The 13,190-nt window shown below is 33.6% G+C and overlaps 1 protein-coding gene across 1 annotated transcript in view; it reads left to right on the top strand.

Annotated features, from left to right (window-relative positions):
- Positions 1-2,640: 2,640 nt before the first annotated feature.
- The window catches only part of LOC137639734 (uncharacterized), a 199,836-nt gene continuing 189,286 nt past the window's right edge, over positions 2,641-13,190 (top strand). Inside the window, exon 1 of the mRNA XM_068371980.1 lies at positions 2,641-2,809. The gene's annotated coding sequence lies outside the window, so the exon portion shown is untranslated. The remainder of the gene's footprint in view (positions 2,810-13,190) is intronic.

Raw genomic sequence — 13,190 nt, forward strand, 5'->3', positions numbered from 1 at the left:
ATAACTAGACTTCCAAAATATCTAATGGAATTGCTATACATTGCGCAGCCAACAAATCGTGAAGACACGAGAATAGTTACAGATGGTTTCAAATTATTGGAGCCAAGATATTTGTCTACTGTAGGTTCTAGACTCTAGAGCTTTCAAATATGTGGCCCAAAAATTATACAATAAGCTCCTATAAGACATCCGACAGACTGAAGATGTTGAGGCTTTCAGGAAGAATCTGAAGACTTTCTTGTTTTGCAAGTGCTTTGATAGTGAGTTTTACAATTAACTAGGAATACACTGTGATACATTAAATACCTTGGAGTGTATACAGCAAACAGATTTTGTTGGTGCTATAGGGCATAGGGTTCCTTGTGTGATAGGATCAGGAAAACAGACCTTAAAATGAAATAAAGTAAAGAGAGTGGGCGTAGTGGTGTCCATGTTCACATAAACACACACTATATACTGTAAGTATGTCTATTTTCCGTTGTTTGTTAGGTTGTAGTTTATTTATTTCATATAAATATGCTATGTTGGGTTGGGGTATTTTTGACTGGGTATTCTGATGATGCTGTCCTTGTTAGTAGAACACCGCAAGATTTGCAATGCTTGCTTACCAGAATGCATGAAATATCATACGAGGCTAGGGTGAAGATAAACAGAAGAAAGACAGATAATGATAACGGAGTATGCAATGGAATATGAAATATCATTAGAAGTAGAAAGGATTAATGAGGTCGAATCATTTAAGTATTTAGGAACTATGATCTCCAATACAGGGTCTTTAGATTTAGAGTTTAGTGAAAGATTGAAAAAAGCGAATCAAACAATGGCTAGGTTAAGTAAAATTTGGAAATCAAATCGCCTAAAATGACATATAAAAATCAGACTATATATCAGTTTAGTGAGATCGGTGTTACTCTATGGACACGAGTCATGGTATGACAATGAAACAATCTCCAATAGATTATTAGATTTGAGAACAAAGCCATCAGAAGGATATTGGGAGTTAAATGGCAGGACAGGATTAGAAATGGAACTAAAAGAGATTACTCGAGTGCCATGTGGGAATGAGATTATGATGAGGGGTAGATGGAGATGGATTGGGCATGCTTGTCGCACTCACAAAAGTTCAGCTGGGCTCTACAAGGCACTAGAATAGTTGGAAGACCTGGGCCTGCATGGCTGAGGACTATGAAGTGTGAAGTAGGATGTGATGAATGGAAAAGTATTGAATTGAAAGCTTAAGAAAGAGACGACTGGTGAAATCTAACCGAGGTCTTTTGCGTCAATAGGCGTAGGAGGAGATGATGATGATGATGATGATGATTATGATGATTAAAATTAAGTAATATAAGTTTAAGGATTATGTTTAGTTTGAATGTCCCGTCTATCTAAGAGTCCAATTGTAAGATTACGAAGGTAGAATTTGTTTTGCAGAGACTATAAGTAAGCAAGATTCAAGGGCGGGGGTTTGTTTTATGATTTTGCTTCCCACCACAGTGTTAGGAAAATCTAGTTCTGTAAAAGGTATTTGTATCATGAAGAGGCATAATCTGAGCGCGTTAGATGTGAACGAGTATGAGTGATCGATAAGCTACTAATGATCTTTAATTTTGTGCAATTATTTGTGACACATTGCTGTGTGGTACGTTTTTCATTACTACTGCAGGGAAGAGATGTCTTCAAAATTATGCCGTCGTTATTGCAGTGGTTTTCAGTCAAAGCACAAAATATGTCAAATTAGTTTTCAAATATTTTTCACTCTCGCTCCTTATCTTAATATCTTATGAAACCGATCATCTTTACTATGCAATTAAAAGAAATATTTCAAAAGCATTACTACGTGTAAAGAAATAACCCATTTGCCAAAGTTGATGTTACACACGATATGCATTTTCATTCATTAGGTAGAAATGGTGGTACTACTGGCTTATGTGAATGATGAAATTAGATAGCTGACGTCTATAGATGATAATTTCCAAAGGAATCAAGAGTACTTTTTTTGTGATGGAAACGAATGATGTATTTTCCTTTTCTAATATATCTATTCGATTCAATGGATATCAAATATCTCTGAAAAACCTCAACTTCAAAACAATTCCTTTGGGATTTCTTATGTACAGTTTTTAATACAAATGCTGAAAATTGTCACTTCTTTCATATATACATTATCCAAAAATATGTATAGAGAGGGAATTAATGTTTGATGTTGTGTATTGGTTATCATTGTAATTAAACAAAACTACCTGTTTTGCTTTTCCTTATATGGCCATTAATATAATTCTCGTTCGTTATTGAAACAAATATACTCTTCCTGAAATGCAATGCAGTATTTATTCCCCTTCAGTAAGACATAAGGAAAGTCAAGATGAGTATGGAATATTTCATCAAATTTGTAATTACTCTACTCACTAACTCGTCGCATAATGCTGAATGATTAATAATCGTTATCTTCATCAGATGAATCTGATTATCGCGATGGAAAAGTTGACGGAAGATGCGAAGAGAATTTGGTCGTGATGCAATCTCGCTGCGTGGGAATCCTGCGAAGTATGATAAGTTACCTGTTAGTATGTAGTCGAAGGACTCGCCTGCTTTGAACAACGACTGACTGACTGCACATGCGAGGGTCCATCGAGTAGGACCGTATCCTTCAGTTGTAGCTCGGGATCGGACCCGATGGGATGTGTTTAGTCAGTGGCTGCTGCTACGCGGAATTGTAGTGGTGGTAGCCAGGACGATCAGTGTTGCCCAACTACTAGCTTCTCTTTTCTTCGGAAACTTTATTACTTACTCGCTCTGATTTTTTTTTCTGGTGAGAATTTGATTGAAAAGTTGATTAGTGATCATTCTCAAAAGGAATATATAATTCTTGTATGTTGTTAAAAGAAAGAAATTATTAGGGAGAGGCAGTCAACTACACGTGTTGGTTTAAAATCCCATAAAGTGTATCCTTAGATAACTTGCTTTGTTACGTTGAAATCACAGACTGTTGGAAAAAAATAGGTGCGTAGATTGTCTAAATTTATATTGCAGTGAACTATATGTGAGGGGAACGAGAAAGTCTCGCTTAAATTTTCATATTGTTTGAAGATGGAACAAAAGTAAATACAAGATGAAATGATATATATCTCCTATTCATAGTGCCTCTCGGGAACCCACCGGCTGTGGTAAAATAAAAAAAAAATAAAAAAAAAAAAACTCTCCTCAAGGTGACGTTAATGGCTTTGAAATTCGCTGCACTGGATCCACTAGAATAAAGTTCAAGTGCACGGAAGGACAACCTATATTTAGCTGAGAGGAATTGTTAAACCCACAAGAAGTTGATGTTTCGAGTTTCACGAAAACTGGAATCCATATTGATTTTCCTTAATGTAAGGAATAATAACTGAAGATATCAGTAGAATGATCCAGAGATCAACATTCCGCCATCTGCTCTAGTTTGAGGGTAGGGTTGGTAGCCCAGGATAAAAACATGTTGCTAAATGCCCAAGGACAGTCGGGTCCTCTTGCATGTCGGGTACAAGTAGACTAAATGCTGCAGAAATATTGACTGAATCTGAGTCACAGCAGTTGAATGAGTTTGCAGTTGAGGTGACTATCAAGGACCTAATACACTGCGATTCACTGCTATGAATAGTGTACTGTACGTTTATAGCAAAATGCATTGTTCTGTAACTTTCTGAGAGCATCACACACACGCACACCAACACACACACACACACACACACACATATATATATATATATATATATATATATATATATATATATATATATATATATATATATATATATATACATATATGTATATATATATATAAATATATATATATATATATATATATATATATATATATATATATGCGTGTGTGTGTATATGTATATGTATAACATATATATATATATGTATATATATATATATATATATATATATATATATATATATATATATAGTATATGTGACCCGTCAAAAATGATAGCTAAATATTTAGATAGATATGCACACACACACACACACACACACACACAGATTCAACTCATGCCACCCACTCCTCTCGGGCATTCCTTTTCACAAGGATATGACTATACTCATATATATATTTTATATTTATATAGAAGGCCAGACACTTGTTCTTTATTATATAGGGGAGATTGATGAGGGGTTATTGATACAATACTATCCTACAGCAAGAGAGCCCATCACTTTTCTTATTTATCAATACTGGTATTGGTTGTGCAAATTGTACCGTATGTTTTATATACAGTATATATATATATATATATATATATATATATATATATATATATATATATATATATACACACACTCATATATATATAAATATATATATATATATATATATATATATACATTATATATATATGTATATATATATACATTATATATATATGTATATATATATATGTATATATATACATATATATGGTATATATATATATATATATATATATATATATATATATATATATATATAGTGTATGATATTACGTGAATATGAGTGTAGATAAAAAGACTATGTAAGTGTAAGCATTTCTAATTTTTCGCCTGACATAATATACTCAAGATTTTCAACCTTGCTTGGAAAGCGAGAGTGTGAATCTAGAGTGACTTAATCGAACCTTCAAGTTATTGATGCATTCAGCCGCGCAGAATTTGCAGTCACCTCCTTCATGAATTATTCTATCGACTTTTTTTTTACTGATGGTCAGCGAGCTCAGTAGAGGTCACGGAGCATATAGTGTTTTTCGTTGATACTGTGAGAATAAATGTTTTCACGAATTAGCAGATATGTTTGCCCGTTTAGGTGTGGAAGGTTCTTGGATGCTGTGTTGGCGGGTAGCGTTGAGAGGAGGAGTTTAGCAAAAAGGTGTGCAGTGAAAAGTGAACGCTAGAGGGAACTTACAGGTGTATTGTCTTTGTTAGATTGTTAACATATGATGTCCCGTCACGTGTGTGTTTAATCCTTTTTACTTACTTGTCCATTTCTTGTATGTTTTCGTCCATTTTGTTTCTAATCAGCACATCTCTTTTTAGACATACTTAAAGAATTTCACTGTTTTGTTATTTTTTTTATCTTGATTTAGGATCTTGCTGTGAATATCAGATCATCATTAAAATATTAAGAGCTGCTTTTAAGATATTTGAAACAAACATCTTAATGCTGGAAATTTAAAACAATAACTATACCATCGTCACGTTGCATTAAAACGTTCTTCTCTAATATGAAAGAAACAAGTGTTCAATTGTTTTCTTTAATGTGTAGTAGCAGACCTCCACAAATGTCAAAAGTCAATATACGCTAGAAAAACGCAAAGAGCCTTGGGATATGGTTGTTACTATGCAAACCAATTTTGCAGTCTATTCAAGTATTGCATTTACCTTTGTTTACCTAGCTGGATGATTTAATTATTTTTAAGGATGATTATAACTAGTCAATCATTAAAGAAACAGCAGTTCGAGATATTTACCTTTCGGGTTCCTAATATCTGAAAGTTAGTTTCTTAAAGGAAGGTGACAGACTTAAATAATATCAAGTTCTCTTAATAAGGTTATGATTTACGTTGAATAATAGGTGATGCTTTCTTTGCTTTAGTGTCTTTAAGGACCTTTTCATGGTCATATCACTAAGGAGAACCCTGTGCCCTACAGGATGTATGTCGTATACAATCCTAAGTATTTAGCGTATCAAAAAGCGCATTCTGTGTTAATTGCCAAAACCACATTATCGAATAACATATAAAAAAAGGAAAGCTCTTAGATTCTTCTTAAAATCCTTAATATCGTCAGTATTTTAGATGTCTAGTGGGAGCTTGTATAATCATGGGGCCGCATATTTGAAAGCTCTAGAACTTACACTAGACATACATCTTGGCTCCAGTAATTCTATACCATCAGTACCTTCACGTGTCTACACGATTCGTTGCCCGCACGATGTATAGCAATTATCTTAGATATTTTGGATGCCCGGTTGATAACTTGAATGGTTATTGTCCATACTTTGAACTATTCTAGCTTTAATAGGTAGCTAGTGTTGCTCCTCTGTTAATTATGTTTTGTAATTCATTAAGTTGCACTTTGGGTTGATTGTTGTACATGGAGTTGCAGTGGTCAATCGTGGTAATAACACAGTTTATCACAAGTTTCTCTACAGAATATTCATCCAGGTACTTCTTTATAAAAGCAACGTTTCTAAGGTGATATCCAGCGGTTCTTACTACATTGTTTATTTGAGCTCTGAGACAAATTACAGTGAAGTAATCAAAAAGTAGAATCCTTCTATTAATTACATATAGGTATAGTCTAGTCCCATTTATCATATCTGAGATATGAAAAATTGGTTTTCCTCGACAGATACGACAACGTACTTGGATCCACTCGTCTTCCTCAACATCAGCTGCTGTAGATGCCTTTGGACATTTTAAGCATAAGACGTTTGTTATGGGAATTTAAATATCAAGTAACTCTTTTTATGAATAATGTAGTAAAAATTGTTCATTTGACGGTGCAGATTTGAGTGAGATTATCAATGCAACCATTTTGTGCATTGGCTATCAGCATTAGCATAACCATACTATTAATTTCTTTGTAGCCGTGTATTCACATACTCATTCGTGCGTTCGCGTTAGTGAATGGGCTGGCTCTTTATTTCTTTTTCTATTCTTTCTCTAATGGTTTGAACTTGACGACCTCGGTGCTAGTCACTTGGCAGTACAATCCCTCAACGTTACTATGCAACTCTTAATCTCTACCGGGTTTGGCGTAAAAACAACTTTTATACATACAGAGAACCCAAGTATTTGTCACAGACATTTTGACACTTGATTTACAGCCTGTGGCAACTTATTTTGCCCAAACTTCAGGTTTCTTTTATTCTTGTCAGCATTTGTGGTTAAGATATATGTCAGAATCTTGTAGACATATATTTTATCTGTTTTATCAATTTATAATAAACTGAAATGAATATTCCTTTTTCGTACGAACTTTCATACATTCAAAGTTTCTGGTTCCTATACCAATTTCCTAATAAGAAATGAAATTTGCATTCATAAAATCTATAAGTGCATAAGATGCCTCGGGTCACTTATGCTTTGGCAAAAGGTTCTTACTGCAAATTTATTCACCCATAGTCACAAAGGTTGCATTTGCACATTAGGCGCCCATTCCCACAAGTGTCACTATTAACTTCTTAACTGGAGGCTTTGAACAGCATTGCGCATCTCTATGCTACCTTGCCTGTGACCGAGAGTTGTTCTGGGTGTAAACAAAGACTCCGACGCCCTAACAGTCCCTGGCTACTTCCTTATTGAGCTGGTCTCTAGCGACGACTCGTCTTCTTGGTTTGCGCGTTTATTCAATTGCATGTCTGGATTCATTTGCCTTCTTAACAATTCGCACTGTTAATTTTTTCCAGGAACAGATCTGACAAAAGGACAGGCAAATAATTAACCTTTCATTGTGCCATTGTGGCATTATTTTATATTTTTTTAACGTTTTATATCTATCATAAACATACATAAATGCAATGCACGATTTCGCTACCTTTTCCGTCTTTTACTTTATTAAAATATCAATCAAACTGTATAAAAAATTTATTTGTTTCGGAAAGTCAGATAGATAATGCGCCTGTTGGCATCTCTAACTATGATCTTTAGGTTTTAGGGTGTACCCTATTCCTGTTACATTAGGAATAACAATGACCCCTCAAGATCTCTTGCAATTGTCTTTGTTAGTTTTTCCTTAGGGAGAAAGGTATGTCTTTCAACTACGACTGGTATGGTTATATCGGGAATTACTGCTCATATGATGCGAATAACTTACGATGTCCAATACACCTATCTTCAGTACTTTTCATCGTCAACATCATACATCTAGTAACGAAGGGCAAGAAATTAATGATCACATCACACTAACTAATTATTACAGAACAGGTGTTAGTCAATGATTATGTGATAAGAATCCACGTGTACAGTTATAACTTCCTACTTTAATCCTCACTTTACTTGAAGGGCTGCTTTCCGGTCCTATCACACGAGGGAACCCTACTCACTACGGGCCCTACAAAATCAGTTTATTGTATAAATTCTTAGGTATTTTGCGTATCACGCTGCGTAGTTTGTGTTTATTGTCAAATCCATGTTATCGGAGCACTTAGATAGCAAGAAAGTCTTCAATTTCTCCTTGAAAGCCTTAATATCTTCAGTCTTTTGAATGTCAAGTGGGGGCTTGTTATAGTCTCGGGGCAGATATTTGAAAGCTCTAGAACCAACATTAGACATATAACATGTCTCCAATCATTCAAAATCATCTGTAACTGATCGCGTGTCTACAAGATTAGTTGGCTGCATGATATGTAACAATTTTCTTCGATAATTTATGGGTATTGCACATATCTTAATCTCTATTGTAGTTTCAATAGGCAACCAGTTAATTTAATTTGTATAGGATGGATCCTTTCTCGGAGTGGGACACCTTTTCTCAGTCTTGCTCTTCTGTTTATTATATTTTGTAATCTCCTAATTTGCACCTTCGGTAGATTGTGGTAGATGGTGTTGCAGTCTCTCTGTCGTGGATTATTTCTCATCGCTGAACGCACGATTTTTCAGACCATTTATAATGCATTATGTAATAAAGTACAAGATATATATAAAATCATTATTGTTTTAAACCCAGCACAAAAACTAATGAAGCAGTAGCGACACCACATCGAAACTTTCATCACCTTGGTAAAAAAAAGCTTATATAATACAATAAGCATGACTCATTGTTTTCATAGTAAACTTCTAATCAACACAAACTAATGTAGTTTTCGAAATTATTACTTTTCGAACGTAATTCTTTTTTAATAATAAAGCTAATGATCATATATGAAGAAATGCACAGGCTACTGGGAAAAAGACAATAAATAGAGCTCAAAGTTATTACACACACATACAATATATGAAAATAAATAAATAAAAAAAAATAATATATATATATACATATATAGATAGATAAATATATACATACACATATATGTACAGTATTTATATATATATATATGTATATATATATATACATATGTATATATATATATATATGTCTATGTATCTATATATATATATATATATATATATATATATATATGTTTGTATATATATATACATATATATATATATATATATATATATATATATATATATATATATATATATATACTGTACATGTATGTGTATGTATATATTTATCTATCTATCTATATATGTGTATATATATATATATATATATATATATATATATATATATATATATATATATATATATATTTGTTTATTTATCTATTTTCATATATTGTATGTGTGTGTAATGACTGTGAGCTCTATTTCTGTATTTATCTGTCTTTTTCCCAGTAGCCTGTGCATTTCTTCATATATGATCATTAGCTTTATTATTAAAAAAGAATTACGTTCGAAAAGTAATAATTTCGAAAACTACATTAGTTTGTGTTGATTAGAAGTTTACTATGAAAACAATGAGTCATGCTTATTGTATTATATAAGCTTTTTTTTTACCAAGGTGATGAAAGTTTCGATGTGGGTGTGGCTACTGCTTCATAACAAAGCAATGCATACGATAAGTTAGTTCTAGGAATAAGAAAAAAAGGACCTTACAAGGCAAGATGATGGCAGCCCCTCCAATGATTTCAATTCAACAATAAAATAAAAATAATGATTGAATATGAATATTTTCAAACTTTATAAAAAGTATTGTATTACTGTACATCGCAGTTTTATTTCGATTAAATTTACTATAGTCCAAGAATGAATCTTTCCTTATTTTATCGAGCTTGAATAATGAATTGAAAAATTGATAGAGAGGCTCAAAAGAAACCAAAAGGAAACGAATTGTGAACCAAGAAACGATTTGACTAATTTTTCGATGACTTTACTAAATATTGTAAATACGATGACTTGAATCAAGTTTTAAATTTCCATTTTTTTCGAACATAATTTTCGTTAAGAAAGTTAGAGATTTATTTGGGATACGCAGAAAATTACACTATCATTCTTCAGTGTTATAGTTATTGCATGTCAGGTTTATAAGCGAAATCGAGTTAATCTTATCTATTGATGCATGGCCACTTTTTTTCTCGTAAAATCACAGTATTATATACTTAGTACAATTATTATATCATGCCAGCAGTTTTGTTACAAAAGATACCTACTTACCAATCTTTAAACGTTTGTCTTTAGATGCTTTTTTTTTTTTATTATTCTCGACTTATAAAAAGAGTTTAACTTTTATATATTTGCTCAACTTGCCTTCATGGATGATTTCCATCTAATGTATTTCCGGTTATGATCTAACCAAAAACATTTCAAATGTTGGAAAAGAACGGATACTTGTGAACTTTTATCATTCGGTTCTTTATTCGTATTAGGCATAAACTGATTTTCCTTTTGAATTAGTTTCAGTGTACTTTCAAGAGAATGTGTAGGTACACTTGAAAGAAGTTGTGAGAGATTTGCTCTCCCCCCTTTTTAGGACCACTGAATACTCTTTAGGGAATTAGAAATTTGGAATACGTTCTGCAAATATGACTGGCATGTCCTTAGCTCTCTTGGTTGGTTCCACCTCCTCCCTTCATATTACATGGCTATAGTATCTCAGACTAGCTTCCCTAGGTTTATTATTTACATAAATTATACCGCACATTCTTCTCATAGTGATGTTCCAGCAATCAATCCCTCCATCCTCATCTCAGTTCTTTCCTTCTAAGAGCCAAATTTTTGCTCCATATGATATTACTGGTCCGATAGCTGTCTTACAGGTCTTTATTTTGAGTTTTAATTGCATTTTCTTGTCTAAAACAACTCCAGCTACTTCTTTAAATTTTCGCCATGTTTTTTTTCACTGTCTGTCTCACTGCTTTCGAAGTATCTCTCTCCTATGTTATTATTGATCCCAAGTAGTTAAACTCATTGTTCTGTTCTAGTACTGTGTCATCTTCCATTTGATTGTTTATTTCTTCCTGTACTGATCTATTAGTAACCAATAGCTCTGCCTTTCCAATGCTAACCTTCAATTCGTTTCCTTTTCATAACAAAAACCTATCTTACAGCTCTCCTGCTGTGTTTGCTATGATAAATTAATCATCAGCAAAAATCTGTTTTCACAGTTCTTCGTTGATTCTTAATTCCGATGTCAAAGTGTTTATAAAGACAAGGAACAGGAATGGGCCCAGAGCACATTTCTAATGGAGGCCAATCTCCACATGAAATACTTCCGTTTCCCCATATTTTTTCTGTAAGATAATTCTTGCCCCCTCATATATCATCTTCACTAATGTTACCAACTTTTACGGCACGCCTATCTTTCACAAACAACAATAGACTAACCTTCTTGGTACCCTATCATAGGCCTTTTGAAGATCCACAAAACACATAATCTTAACTGTTTCCTTCTAAATACTTCCATAACGATAACGATAGCATTCACTTTGCTCTTTTCTTTCATACGTAAACCCCCGCTGATGCTCATGTAAATCTGTCTGCTTTTTCAACATTCCTTTTACTCTTTCTATCATCTTGAATGCAGGTTCAGAAATCTTTACTCCTCTTTATTTCTCGCAGTTTTACATTTCTTTTTGTTTGTACATTCTAATCATACAACTATTTTCCCAGTCCCTCGGCATTTCCTTTTCAATAATATGTGACCGAATATTTGCTTTAACCATTTCTTTTGCCATCTGATTTTCCTGCAGTTTTATTCACTTTTCATTTCTTTGAAGCATTCGCACTCTCCAATGTAAGATATTTCCATTTTCATGTTTAATCATTCCTACATCTCCTACATCTTATCAATCTTTTCTTTTCGCAATTGTTATTCTGTAGATTACCTTTTCTCCCTCCGGTGTTCCCATCATCTCATACCACTCTCTCTTGAATTCTTCTTATGCACTAGCTACCTTTCTCTTTGTTTCCATCTTAGTCCGTTTATATTCCTCACTAGTTTGGTAGACGTTATCTTCTTCACACTTTACTTTGGCTATAATCTTTTCCTTCACAGCTGATTGAACCTCTTTATTCTAGCACCATGTCTCTTTTTACTGTTGTTGTTCATCACTTGTCCTCCCTCAGATCTCTGCTGCTTCTGCACCCACAATTTCTATCATAACAATCCCATATCTCTTCTTTTGATTCGAACCTTCCATTTATATATTTCACTTCACTGGCTCTTTCCACTTTACTGCTGAACGCACTTGCCTTCTTCCTCATCAGTTTCCAAGTTAGGATCCTCCCATTCTTGACAGGGACTTCTCTTTTCGTTATTGCTTTCAACCTAAAATCCACCAGCCCACTTAATAATGAGCTACAACAATCTATCGCAATTTTTCTTGTTTTCCTTCCTATCCAAAACATAACCAATTTGTGTCTCATTTTGACCACTTCATTATGGTACCAGATGACTTCTCCTTTTCTCAAGCTATGTATTCAAGACAATCCGATTCATAGCTTCTGCCAATTCTAAAAAGAAAATTAAATTTCTTGGTTTCTTCTTCCAAAACCTCTTCATTATTATATTTCTTCAAAGTCATCAGAACTCTCACCTATCTATCTATCTATCTATATATCTATCAATCTATCTTTCTATACATATATATATATTTAGGTACACACACATAATTTTTGTGAGGATCGTGCACTAATCTCCAAAAGCTTAATTGGTGAAAGGCCTCGAAAGCCTTTGGTCTCGAATAAGGGCATCAAAGAGCAATGAGTTTTATCATAGATTAAGGGAGCCATAGATGCGTCATCTCTGCCTCTCCACATGGCGTTTTTGTCACACCATACACAGCAGCGCCATCTGGTTTAGTTGCGGTGACTTGATGACCAAACCATGCCGAGAAGTCTCTTGTCTGTAGATCAATCTGTTTCAATGTTGATTGGAAGAAATAAAAGTGAGTGTCTTCTACAGATTTGAGAATATAATGCATTGAGTAGTGATTGGAGAAAAAAAAACTTGAATATATGAAATTTACCCTGATTTTGTGAACAAATCGGAACAGACTGCCATGTGATTGCAATATAGGTGTGTGGTCATTTGTGTCCTATTTGCATATCATTTCATCAAATTTTGTCTACAGTACTTTTCCAACATTACACGCATGTCTGGTTATAAATGCCGATTGTTCC

This window comes from Palaemon carinicauda, chromosome 4 (assembly GCF_036898095.1).
Source record: "Palaemon carinicauda isolate YSFRI2023 chromosome 4, ASM3689809v2, whole genome shotgun sequence".
Lineage (NCBI taxonomy): Eukaryota > Metazoa > Arthropoda > Malacostraca > Decapoda > Palaemonidae > Palaemon > Palaemon carinicauda.